Here is a 10,109-nt window from a genome sequence, read left to right on the forward strand (position 1 = left end):
GGTATAAGGATTGGAAAGAAGAAGCAAAACTAACGTTATTCATGATGAGTTGATTGTATATACAAAAATTCAGGAGTCTAAAACAAAGTAAAAAAGTGTAGCAACTAATATTGGAAAATCACTATGTCACAATTAGAAAACTAATTTAAAAAAAGGTATCACTTACAGTAGTGTCAGAAAATACAGTTACCAGAAAGTCTAACGAGTCACTTCCATGGCAAAACTATAAAACCTCAATGAAAGACACAAAGAAGACTTAAATATATAGACAGATCTTTTAAAGGACCCGATATTATGTAAGCTTCCCTTTTTAATGACCAGGAGATTTAAAGCAATTCCAATCAAAATCCCACAAAGGGTTCTGTGGAACTCGATAAGCTGATTCTAAAACACACACCAGTACAAATAGCCAAGATACTTCAGCCCAGATTGAAGAGAAAGAAGATGGGAGCCTTGCTTTTCCTAACATCCAGACAATTCATCAGGTCTTGTAACTAATTAAGATGTTGTGGTATTAACAAATGAAGAGAAAAACTGATCAATGGAATAGAGAACCAAAAAAAAGACCCTTTTTGAGTCCTAACCCCAACCAGTGTGGAATCTTGATATATGACAGAGATAGTGTTTCAGATCAGTGAAGAAAGAAAAATGACTACCTATAGCAGAAAAAAATGAAATTAGACTTCCATATCATACTACATGTGCCTCCCAAGTGGCTCAGTAGTAAAGAATACACCTGCCAATGCAGGAGATGTGGCTAGAGACTCGGGTTTGAGCCCTGGGTTGGGAAGATCCCGTGAAGAAGGAAATGGCAACCCAATTCGGTATTCTTGCCTGGAAAATCCCATTGACAGAGAAGACTGAAGGGCTACAGTCCATGAGATCACAAAGAGTACGACACAACTTAGCAACTGGGCATGCATACATCATACTACAGACACATTTTTCTGTGTTTAAAGATTAAACAACCACATGTTTAAGGGGAAACTGTAAAACTTTTAGATAGGAGAGTGTCTTCATGATCTGAGGGTAGGAATGGCTTTAAGATATAAAAAGCATAAAGGAATAAAGGAAAAGACAGATATTTCAACAGTACTGTGAAAAGAGAAAGAGAATAGAAATATATAGAGTGAAAAATAGATTTGCAACACATGTCAGAAAGGATCAGAGTCCAGGAAATATAAGCTATAAATATTAAGAAAAAGATAAACACTTAATAGAAAAATGGCATAAGATCTCAATATACCCTTTACACAACAGCAAATCTGAAACGAATTATACAATGAAAGTGACAAATAGATTCAAGGGATTAGATCTGATAGGCAGAGTGCCTGAATAACTATGGACGGAGGTTCATGGCAGGAGGCAAGGATCAAGACCATCCCCAAGAAAAAGAAATGCAAAAAGGCAAAATGGTTGTCTGATGAGGCCTTACAAATAGCTATGAATAGAAGAGAAGCGAAAGGCAAAGGAGAAAAGGAAAGATATACCCATTTGAATGCAGAGTTCCAAAGAATAGCAAGGAGAGATAAGAAAGCCTTTCTCAGCGATCAATACAAAGAAATAGAGGAAAACAATAGAATGGCAGTCTAGAGATCTCTTCAAGAAAATTAGAGATACCAAGGGAACATTTCATGGAAAGATGAGCACAATAAAGGACAGAAATGGTATGGACCTAACAGAAGCAGAAGATATTAAGAAGAGGTGGCAAGAATACACAGAACTGTACAAAAAAGTTCTTCATGACCCAGATAAGCACAATGGTGTGATCACCAGCCTAGAGCCAGACATCCTAGAATGTGAAGTCAAGTGGGCCTTAGGAAGCATCACTACGAACAAAGCTAGTGGAGGTGATGGAATTCCAGAGCTATTTTAAATCCTAAAAGATGATGCTGTGAAAGTGCTGCACTCAATATGCCAGCAAATTTGGAAAACTCAACAGTGGCCACAGGACTGGAAAAGGTCAGTTTTCATTCCAATCCCAAAGAAAGGCAATGTCAAAGAATGCTCAAACTACCGCACAATTGCACTCATCTCACATGCTAGCAAAGTAATGCTCAAAATTCTCCAAGCCAGGCTTCAACAGTACATGAACCGTGAACTTCCAGATGTTCAAGCTGGATTTAGAAAAGGCAGAGGAACCAGAGATCAAATTGACAACATCCGTTGGATCATCAAAAAAGCAAGAGTTCCAGAAAAACATCTATTTCTTCTTTATTGACTACACCAAAGCCTTTGACTGTGTGGACCACAAGAAACTCTGGAAAACTCTTTAAGAGATGGGAATACCAGACCACCCGATCTGCCTCCTGAGAAATGTGTATGCAGGTCAGGAAGCAACAGTTAGAACTGGACATGGAACAGACTGGTTCCAAATAGGGAAAGAAGTACGTCAAGGCTATATATTGTCACCCTGTTTATTTAACTTCTATGCAGAGTACATCATGAGAAACGCTGGGCTGGAAGAAGCACAAGCTGGAATCAAGATTGCCGGGAGAAATATCAATAACTTCAGATATGCAGATGACACCACCCTTGTGGCAGAAAGCAAAGAACTAAAGAGCTTCTTGATAAAAGTGAAAGAGTGAAAAAGTTGGCTTAAAATTCAACATTCAGAAAACGAAGATCATGGCATCTGGTCCCATCACTTTGTGGCAAACAGATGGGGAAACAGTGGAAGACTTTATTTTCTTCGGCTCCAAGATCACTGCAGATGGTGACTGCAGCCATGAAATTAAAAGACGCTTGCTCCTTGGATGCAAAGTTATGACCAACCTAGACAGCATATTAAAAAGGAGAGACATAACTTTGCCAACAAAGGTCCATCTAGTCAAAGCTTTGGTTTTTCCAGTAGTCATGCATGGATGTGAGAGTTGGACTATAAAGAAAGCTGAGCACCAAAGAACTGATGCATTTGAACTGTGGTGTTGGAGAAGACTTTTGAGAGTCCCTTGGACTGCAAGGAGATCCAACCAGTCCATCCTAACAGAAATCAGTCCTGAATATTCATTGGAAGGACTGACGCTGAAGCTGAAACTTCAATACTTTGGCCACCTCATGCAAAGAACTGACTCATTTGAAAAGACCCTGATGATGGGAAAGATTGAAGGCAGGAGGAGAAGGGGATGACAGAGGATGAGATGATTGGATGGTATCACTGACTTAATGGACATGAGTTTGAGTAAACTCCGGGAGTTGGTGATGGACAGGGAAACCTGGCGTGCTGCAGTCCATGGGGCCACAAAGAGTCCGCCATGACTGAGCAAATGAACTGAACTGAACTGAATAATCATCAACGTATCCTTTACAAAAGAGCACATAAACACATGAAGATTTTCAAAAAAACTCATTGGTAACCAAGGATATGCAAATTTAAAGCAGAATGAGATTACTGCAACAACAAAAAAAATAGGCAAAATTTAAGTCAGAAAACATCAAAGGTTTTCCAAAGCAACTCCCTTATACTGCTAAGTGAGAGAATTGGTTCCTAAACACTCATTTAGGAACCAATTTGGCATCACCATACTCTATGACCCAGCAGTTCCACTCCCAGGTATTAAATCCTAGAGATTTTTTCATACTCTACCTTTAGATACAAACAAAAATGTCCAAAGCAGCACTGTGTGTAATAACCAGGTACTGGAAACAATACAAATGTCTATCAACAGCAGAATGGACAAATAAATTGTGGTGTATTCAAACACAGAATGCAAAAGGAGGTGGAAATGAATGACTACAATTACATCATCCTGGGTAAGGAGCAAGTCACAAAAGAATACATGCCGTATTACAGCATACACAGGTGACAAAACCACAAGGAGGAGGGAATGATTAAGGCAAGGGTGGCTGACAGGCAGTGATTCCTGCAGGGGCTGGGCAGGAGAGCACACCAGGAGGCGCACAAGGGTGCCTCCAAGGTCTTCTTGACCTAGACAGTGAGTACACAGTGTTTTTAATTATTTAAAACTGACATGTTCTTCGTACTCTTGTGTAGATGACATATTTCACAACAAAAACTAGTCTTGCTATGTTTTAGTCATTTCTCATACATTTCATAATCATAAAAAACTAAATTTTCCCAATTAATGTACATCAGTATAACAGCCCTCATCAAGTATTTTGATTTTAAAATAAACCTCTGGTTCCATCTGTCTTTCATAATGAATCTGCAAGGGGAGGGGTGGTTAAGGGGGAAGAGTGCAGAGGCAATAAAAGATATTATGAGCTCTGGTTAATCAAGATTCCACTGCAAAATCCTTTCTAACAGTCCTCATCAGTTTAGTTCCGTTGCTCAGTCCTGTCCAACTCTTATGTTATTCTATTTCTGATCTTTATTGTGACCTTGAAACGGAGCATTACATCAATAATAGCACCAACTATAAACCTGCCTGAGAGGGGAAGCAGCTTGTTAGGCAAAAGACTAGATTGTTCCAAGTGACTCTATTTAGACGTGTGACAGTTAAAGGATTCTTCAAAATACACTGCGTCACTAAAGGTAAGGCTATAGTAAATCAACCCTGAATATTCATTGGAAGGACTATCGCTGAAGCTCCAATACTTTGGCCACCTGGAGCAAAGAGCTGAATCACTGGAAAAGACCCTTAGGCTGGGAAAGATTGAAGACAAAAGGAGAAGCGGGTGGCAGAGGATGAGATGGTTAGATAGCATCACCAACTCAATGGACATGAATTTGAGAAAACACTGGGAGGACAGAGGAGCCTGGCATGCTATACAGTCCATGGGGTCAGAGTTCTACACGACTTAGCGACTGAACAACAAATCCGAACTACAGGTAAATACCTGATAAACTGCAAGATATTAGTATCACTCCAGAAAACTGCAAAGGCTTCAAAGGTGGTCCTTGTTTCTTCATATAAAGTCCATGTCCCACCATCTCTCATGGCTTGAACAAGTTATGTGAGAGATACTTTACAAGAATCATAATCAATTGATACTGGTACATATTCAATGAAAAGAAAAAAATTCTCTCTCATCCCCAAAAGAACTCTTCAAGATACTTCAGAGAATATCTCCCCCTGAATATCCCTGGGGCTTCTCAATCCAAGTCCTTGTTATCCTCCAGAAGCTACTCTTCATCCTGCGACCCTTATGCGTGAATGGGAGCACCATCAACGTAGATGTAACCACCAGACTGTCCCTGGCCTTCTTCCCAATCAGTCAAGGGCCAAATCATATCATGGCTACCTCCTGTACAGTCTTAAATCCACTCACTTCCTTTCATTGTTATCCAAATTATCTTGGCTTTTGAAATCAGCACCTCTCATCTAGAATATACCAACAACTTTATGTCCTCTTTGCTTGGAATCATCTTCCTATTTCTAGCTCTTATAACTGGAACGAGTCCATGAACAGGGCTCTTTCTGCATTAACTTAACCACGACCCCCTCCTCCTTCTCCTGAGGACAGGTCACGCACCGTCCGCCAGCGCGAGGTTCAGCGCCTGGCAAACGCCAGACAGACGGGAAGGGACGCGGGCTTCGAAATACAGTTCAGGGGTAAGTTCCAAGGAACGACCAACACCCCAGAGCCGCCGCTCACCCAGCGCTAGCAGGGCGGAAGCGCTGCTGGCCCGCTCGGCGCACGCGCGGCAGTGCCGCGCCGAAGGCCGTCCCCGCCGAGAAGGCTGGGCGAGCCTCACCCAGCGAGCGCGCGGGTTGGTGTAGAAGCCAGGAGGGTGGGGGCCTAGAGATGCCACCGCTTATGTCCTCAGCTTCCTCACAAAGAAAGGAAGCCCCCAGACGGGCGGGCACTTGCCCGTTCCACAGCGGCTCCTCACCGGGCTCGCAGAGCCGTTCTCAGCAAAGGCGAAGGCCCGGCTAGCGGAGAAACCAGGACGGCCGCGTCCCTCCACAGCGTCCTTGCCGGGGGAGCCCAGAGCGCCGGGAAGTGGCCTGACGACGCCGGAAACAGGACCTGGGCTGCGCCGGAAGTCCCGCCTCTCCGCAAACGTCTCCGCCCCGTCCGCCCTGGGTTACTTTCGCAGGTAACCGTTTAGCTCCTGTGCGAGCTAACCGGTCTAGTGCTACCTCGTTACCTTGTAACAGAATAAGTGGTTATCGAGACCTAATCCCTTTAAGTGGGGGCCCTGCTGGGCTTGAATAAAGCAGGAAAAACAAAAACTTATGCTTTTGTCCAGTAGGCAATTTCTCGTTCCACAGCAGTGTTGTCAAACCAAGTTATTATTACCTTTCTTTGCGCCATGGTCGCTTACTCTGCCACGTCAGTGAGACAGCCTTCACAACAGGCCAAAAAGAGCTGTTGGGGGAAGGGCTCGTGACTTTACTTGGAATGCCAGCAAACTGAGAAGGTGGCTGACTGGGGTCCCAAAGAACTGTTTTACCATTTTACTCTGAAAGGAGAGGGGGCGTGGGCTGTTGTGAACTTACTGGTGCCTCGGGAGACCCCAAAAGGGGATGCGATAATCCTTTGTTGTTTCAGTCAGGTCATCAGTTCAGTTCAGTTCAACCGCTCAGTCGTGTCCGACTCTTTGCGACCCCACGAACCGCAGCACGCCAGGCCTCCCTGTCCATCACCAACTCCCAGAATCTACCCAAACCCATGTCCATCGAGTTGGTGATGCCATCCAGCCATCTCATCCTCTGTCGTCCCCTTTTCCTCCTGCCCCCAATCCCTCCCAGCATCAGGGTCTTTTCCATGGAGTCAGATCTTCGCATGAGGTGGCCAAAGTACTGAAGTTTTCATCTTCAGCATCAGTCCTTCCAATGAACGCCCAGGACTGATCTCCTTTAGGATGGACTGGTTGGATCTCCTTGCAGTCCAAGGGACTCTCAAGAGTCTTCTCCAACACCACAGTTCAAAAGCATCAATTCTTCGGCGCTCAGCTTTCTTCACAGTCCAACTCTCACATCAGGTCGTCATGTTCCTGTAAACCTCCAACTTGAGACAAATGTTATTCTCTGTTATGCAACTTTTTATCTCTATATACCTTGAAATGGCAAGCCTGGGAGGCGGAAGCTTTGAAAATGGGCTATATATTTCAGGCTGTGGGCAACAATCCTTTACAAAGGTTCAGAGTCAACATGACTAAGCACAGACAACAGAGCACAAAGGTTAAAGATTAAAGGAACAGATCCAACATGGAGTTAGCTTTTTTCCCCTTACACTTCTCACCCATTCTGAAGGACTTATCTCGGAAGTCATCTCCTTGATACTGCCCTTGAAACACCCAGTCTCTGAAGCAGTTTCCTGCTTTACTACTTGAATAGCATCTGGCACTCATTGCTGTCTTTTATTAACCACTATCACTGACAGAAGTGTCCCTCTTTTCCAGCATAAACTTACTCCAAAACTTTATGCTGGCAAGTTTCCTGCCCTGCCTCTCTAAGGAACAGATGGGACAGGTCTTGCCTGTTATCCCTAGGGGAGCAATATCTTGGGATATGTAGAACCACTTCACTCACTGCTTCCTTTCCATACACATTGGGAGTCTCCACTCATCTCCCTTTGATCTAACTAAACCCCTTGAGTGCAGAGATGGGCATCCTAGGCATTCTATATGAAAACGACTAAATGAAAAGCCTTTAAGAGCAGTCTGACATCAATTTACACATATGAAACCCCTTGACAAAACTGCTGCTCTACACTTGACTGGGGACTCATTTACTGCTAGAACACCCACATCCCCTCTGTCCACTGCTGCAGTCAGCCGTGTTGTAAGCCATAACCCTTTCTGATCCTTGGACTAGGGACCCTTTGCTTTTCTTCCTCACTGGGACTGCAGGTTGCTTTCATCTTATATTTGTTAAGTCAGTTTTCTGCTGGAGGGCCAGTAGAAGGAAATGTAAACTATTCCTAGTTTCCCCTTCAGAACTAGGAACTGTGTGTGTTTGATCAAATTAAAACACCACCAAAGGATTTTAAGTAGGTAATATTAAGGCATGTATTTTTCAAAACACTTAACTCTGGCTGCAATATGGAACAGATGGGAGAGGTGACGAAATGTATGTGAGACTGGATAAGAATCTATTGCAGGGCTACAAGAGAGATGCTTAAACTGTGTGGAAACAAAGCAAACCAATTCAAGATCTTTAGGAGGTAAGAGTCAGAAATTGGTGGAAGATTAGATTAAGGGTAAGGGAGAGGAAGGCATCAAGATAATTACTAGGTTCCTGCTGCTGCTGCTGCTAAGTCACTTCAGTCGTGTCCGACTCTGTGCGACCCCAGAAACGGCAGCCCACCAGGCTCCCCCATCCCTGGGATTCTCCAGGCAAGAACACTGGAGTGGGTTGCCATTTCCTTCTCCAATGCATGAAAGTGAAAAGTGAAAGGGAAGTCGCTCAGTCGTGTCCGACTCTTCGCCACCCCATGGACTGCAGCCCACCAGGCTCCTCAGTCCATGGGATTCTCCAGGCAAGAGTACTAGGTTCCTGGGTTTGGGCAATTGGGTGGTATGGTGTCTTTCACTGAGATGTGGAATAATAGACCATGACTAATGGCTTCCTCTTCACAAAAGATTCAAATGACCTTGCCTGCCAAAGGGCAAGACCAGTAAAAATGGGATGGGACCTCAAAAGAAAAAAATGGGACAAAACCCCAGAGAAGTGGAGATGGAAATAAGACCGTACCAGAACTAGAACAAAAGGAGTAGAATTCCTAAACTTAAATTCATCATGAGTCTCTAACTTACCTTGATCATGAGTGTCTGTGGACATTGTCCAGTATGTGTCCCAGGTCCTTGCACAAAATGTTTTCACAATATCTGACATCTAATGACCAATCAAGAGGCCAAGGAAAATTTTAGCAAAAAAGATTTCCATTATGCTTGGTATTAAAATTTTATTATTGGTAATGACTTTGGTTACAAGTCAGTAAGAAAGTAACTTATTTCACACACAAAAAACATTTCAGAACATCTTTTTTATCTAGGATCAAAGGTTAGTGACCTGGTAAAGATGACTCTCGCTCGTTCTCTCTCTCTCTCTCTCTCTCTCTCTATATATATATATATTTATAAAATCTGTAACAGACATCTGGTCTGAAACAATTATTGACCAATTTTACAGATGAAGCAACCAAAACAACTGAGGTCTTAGGAAGTTTATTTAAGCCATATGATAAATAGTTCTAGCTGGCATACTAGCAATATCCTGCCTCCTATTTTACTCAAATATACTGCCTTGTCTCAGGTCACTTCATGAGTACATACATATATACACACAAGTGATTACAAACATCTACAGGGCACAAATCACCATGCCTACTCTACAAAAAGCAGGGTTTTTTCTCAATACTTCATATTTTTGAAAGTTTAGGGTTTGGTGGAAGAACCTTAGGAAGCTTGTTAAGAGTAGACGCTGAACAGTGGGCCTATGGGTCTCATTCCTGCTTCAACTGATATACAGAAATGGACCTGCTCCCATCTGTTTTATTTCTGGCTGTGCTGGGTGTTCGTTACAGCCTGTGGGCTCTTCATTGTGGCACATGGGCTTAGGTGCCCTGAAGCCTGTGGGATCTTAGTTCCCCGGCTGAGGATCAAACCTGTGTCCCCTACATTGCAAGGCAGATTCTTAACTACTGGACCACCAGGGAAGTCTGCCATCTGTTTAAGATACTAGAGGATTACACTTCTAAATTATTCTTTTGGAAATCCAGTTCTGCTGTTAACAATCGAAGTTTGAAAACCATTTGCTTAAGGAATAGGCTATGAATTTGAGTATGTACAGACTACAGTAAAGATCCTTCATCCCAGGTCATAGGCATATAGACACAGGGTCAGAATACACAAGACCATTGACACTACAGGTATTTGGAGTCCAAAATAATCACAGATTGTTAACTCTAAGAATGGTTAAGTGGGAAGATGTTGGTAGGCAGGCAGGCGCTTAAGTTACTGTCTACTAAAACAAGACTCTATCGTTACTGAATTGCAACTTCCCTGGGGAAACCAGGGTTAGCCTGTGAAAGTTTACAGACCTCTTTTCAGGCACAGTAGAGCTAGAACTGTGTAAGAGGACTTTAGGGAGAAAACTTTTTTCTTTCCATCTTTTTAAGACTTATTATTTGGCGGTGGTGGTCTTTGTTGCTGTGAGCAGGCTTTCTCTAGGTGCACAGTGGGAATGACTCCCTAG

General features: G+C 43.1%; 1 protein-coding gene across 5 annotated transcripts in view; it reads right to left on the reverse strand.

The window, feature by feature from the left end:
• Positions 1–5,933, reverse strand: part of HDHD2 (haloacid dehalogenase like hydrolase domain containing 2) — a 49,512-nt gene extending 43,579 nt beyond the window's left edge. Inside the window, exon 1 of one of the 5 annotated variants that reach the window (XM_027526303.1) lies at positions 5,798–5,933. The gene's annotated coding sequence lies outside the window, so the exon portion shown is untranslated. Of the gene's footprint in view, positions 1–4,800 lie in introns of all 5 variants that reach the window. The other 4 variants (XM_027526306.1, XM_027526307.1, XM_027526305.1 and 1 more) reach the window with 4 other exon arrangements.
• Positions 5,934–10,109: the final 4,176 nt, after the last annotated feature.

The sequence above is a fragment of the Bos indicus x Bos taurus genome, chromosome 24 (assembly GCF_003369695.1).
Source record: "Bos indicus x Bos taurus breed Angus x Brahman F1 hybrid chromosome 24, Bos_hybrid_MaternalHap_v2.0, whole genome shotgun sequence".
In the NCBI taxonomy this organism is placed as follows: domain Eukaryota; kingdom Metazoa; phylum Chordata; class Mammalia; order Artiodactyla; family Bovidae; genus Bos; species Bos indicus x Bos taurus.